Here is a 3841-nt window from a genome sequence, read left to right as displayed (position 1 = left end):
AAGCATTTAGGATCTTTTCACATTTCTACAGCTTTTTCAATAACTCCAGTGGTAGATGTGATTACCTCCTCTTAAAAATTAGAAAACCAGGGCTTCCCTGGTGGCTTAGTGGTTGAGAGTCCACCTGCCGATGCAGGGGACACGGGTTCGTGCCCCAGTCCGGGAAGATCCCACATGCCGCGGAGCGGCTAGGCCCGTGAGGCATGGCCGCTGAGCCTGCGCGTCCGGAGCCTGTGCTCCGCCACGGGAGAGGCCACAACAGTGAGAGGCCCGCGTACCGAAAAAAAAAAAAAAATTATCAAACCAAGCCTCAGGGAGGTCAAGTGACTTGCTAAAGAATGCACAGCAAGTAAATTGTGGAGCTGGGCTTTGAAACTAGCTTTGACTGATCCCATGTATAATTATGCTTTTCCTACTTGTCATAATGCTGCTCCACTATAATGTTTTACAAATAAAGTTTGCTCTGTGGCTTATCTCACTTACAGACAAACATAAAGAAATAAATTTAAACTCTATCATTAGTTCTATTTACATAAAAGAAAACATGTTTATGACAGTAATCTGTCAAGTAGGTCTCCTAAGGATCTGTAGTTACTGGCTTTGGGTGTAAAAGAAATCAGTCTCGGCCTTCTTCATTACACATCTCACTAACAAGCAGATTGGCCAGGGCCTATTTTTTTGAGAAAGTAAATGCGTAATTTCATGCCAACACCCACACCCTTTTTCAAAGAAGAAAAAATACCATGGTGTAATACAGTAATCTCTTATAAAGAATCCTCCTGTTTATAATGATAAAGAGAGAAGAGAGAAGGAGCAGGCTGTCCAAAGACAGCCTCAGACAGGTAGCAGCCCATCTCAGGAAGGGTCTAGTCCTACCCATTGGGGTGTCAGGATACACTGAGGATAAAGCACTGGTCAACCTCATAGAGTGGTGAAGCGGTTATGAGTGGGTGATTTAGAGCCAGGCCACAGCAACATGACCTTGGGCAAGTTACTTTACCCCTGAGCTTTAAGTTTCTTCATCTGGAAAAAGGAGATAATGAGCTCTACCTTGCAGAGTATTCTAAGAGTTCAGTGAGTCCCTGAGTACAGGGTAAGAACTGAACAAATGCTAGCCATTATCATAATCCTAACCATCATATCACTTTTCCAGTTCAGCAATTTGACCTTCTTAAGTGCTCAGTATTATTTTCTTCAGGAAACCTCAAAGGACACCGACCTGTGGGTGTGAAGGGTAGAAACGTCTATGTTCCATTCCACCTATTCCCATATGCTTTGCTGGGGAAAATCATAATATTCTCTCAAATAGCTATAAGCTTTGGACCAACAAGACCAAGACACTTATCATCAATGTACTGGAGACAGTTGCGTACCTTATAGGTTAAGCAGTGCCCACTGACTGTTTAAACAGAAGGAAGGAAAATATCACCCATATCATGGATGCGAAAGAACTTTGCAAAAGTTCAAAATTGCAAACAGACACACACACCCAGACATACACAGAAATGTGCTGCACATCTTTGTAAATTAGAAAACAAAATAAATTTGATTTTGAAGAGGTTAATTTTTTTCCTCAAATGTCTTTTAGTTGATATTCAACTGGATGGACAGAACATCTGTTTCAGAAGAAAGTTCCAGTGACAGGATAAAATGATTTCCAATATCATACCTCTTTAAAAATGAAAGACACCTTTATAAATATTTACCTTTTTAAGTATTTTTATTGGAATATAGTTGTTTATACATATTTGTCTTAACTGAAGTAGATTCATCACAATTTTATTATACTACCATTAATCAACCAAGTATATGTGCAGATTCTCTTGTGTAAATTTAAGCCAAATAGTCTGAGAAATATTAAAATACTATGATAACATTTTGACTTTAAGCAATCATTTGAGGAGATGAAGGGCAGTGGCTCTGACTGCATGAATTCTGAATAAAGTAGTGAAGATCAGATACATAAGTTGGATCCCAATGATAAAACGAAGCATATGGCTTTGAAGTGACAGATAAGTCTTGAGCAGTCACTTTCAAGCTCACAAAGAAAGAAACAGCTGACTAGCAATGGAAAAAAACAAGGTAAAGAAGAAAGAAATTGGGGAACAGAAAGTGCTGGGTGATGAATCAGAAGGCAGTATAGGTTCCAATAGCAGGATCTTTGGGAAGACGCCAAGAGAAAGGGACATTTTAGGACATTACCAAAGTCAAACTTTTCCCCCAAGAAATAACTGGTATGTAACCACCAATTCGCACAACATCTGACACCCACTTGTGATGCCCAATAGCATAGGGTAGCATTTATTGAAATAGGTAGCATTTATTGAAAAGTTACTACGTGCTAAGCATTGTAGTAAGCATTTTACAAGCCTTCTCTAATCTTAGGATACGGGAACCAATATCAACCCCATTTCTCAGATGAGAAAACTAAAGTTCTGAGAAATTAAGTGAATTGCCTAAAGACATGTAGCAAGTCAATGGTGGTGCCCAGGTATGAACCAGGAAATGTAACTCAGAGTCCATGCTCTTAACTTCAAAATTACACTTCTGTATACACAATGGAATACATTTCTTGAAAGTTAAAAAAAAAATTCATACAACTCAATGAATGAATGAAAAAGAAAGAATTCCATGTGCAGCCCCTCTTCCTTCAGTAATAAAATCTCATTATATGATGATTGATTCAAATTCTCACCAAGCCATACCTTGCTTAAAATAGAACTGACATCACAGGAGAGTCCCAGAACCTTGGGGATAAGAATTTCATAGAATCAGGAACTTTCTTAAGCTAGGTAGCGTTTTCTCCTTTTCCTCTTTATACACACAAAAGAATACTACTTCTTTTTTTTTTTTTTTTTTTTTGCTCTAGCAGCATTTTTATTTACAAACAGCAATTTCCATTGACTTTATACCATAAAAAAGCCATTTACAAGCAAGAAACAAGAATTCAGAACAAAATTAAGCAAGGAACACTACTTCTTACTACCCTAAAGTTTTTAAAAATTATTTTATTTCAGCTCATTGTCTTTAAATAATGACACCCAATTAACCAATTAGATAACAATGAACAAATGGAATAATCAGTTTGATGACCATCATGAGGTTGTCACTTCCCTGAGTAAAGGACTTGTCACATGTCACTTCTTTCATGTGGGCGTCATGGTTGAACCTGTATTGGGTTATTTGTAAAGTAACGTAAGAAACTTCGTAGCATCTGGTCTCTTAGAAGGAGAAAGATTTTAGTCCAAACTAGACTGTAGGTCTCTGCAATCTATATCTAGACATGGCAGATGATAGACAGACAGGCAGACGTGTATGTATATTTACACCATAGGTATTTTTAAGAGCTTAAGTCTAAAGACAGAGAGAAAATGGACCCTTGGAATTGTGCACTTTCATTTTTTATTTTGAAATACTTGCATATCTCAAATGTTAGATTGTCTAGAACCACATTATCACTGGCCTTCTAATAAAAAAATGCATTCAAATGAAAAACATACTGACACTGCAAAATAAATTCAAGTGGGAGAAACAAGCCTTGTACAAAACAGAAGAGGAATGTTTTTCCTATGAATAATTTAAAGCAAGGATCAGTTCAAGCAAGGAGAGCTTTCCTTTTAAAAACCTCTCAAGACCTGATGTGTGACCATCCATCTAACTGCCACAGTGATGGAGCGCCTACAGTGAATGGAGTGCCTTGCTTTGTGTCTGGCACATAGCAAGTGCTCAATTAATATTTGTTGAATGCGTGCATACATGAATAACCAAATAAAAGGTGTCTCAAAAAGCTCAAAAGCTAGAAGCTCCTATTTCAAGAGTCTGAAATAAGATCATAAACCTG

The sequence above is a fragment of the Delphinapterus leucas genome, chromosome 2 (genome assembly GCF_059928025.1).
Source record: "Delphinapterus leucas isolate spDelLeu-1000000601 "Yukka" chromosome 2, BTC_Dleu_Yukka2, whole genome shotgun sequence".
Classification (NCBI taxonomy): Eukaryota; Metazoa; Chordata; class Mammalia; order Artiodactyla; family Monodontidae; genus Delphinapterus; species Delphinapterus leucas.
This window is presented reverse-complemented; position numbering follows the sequence as displayed.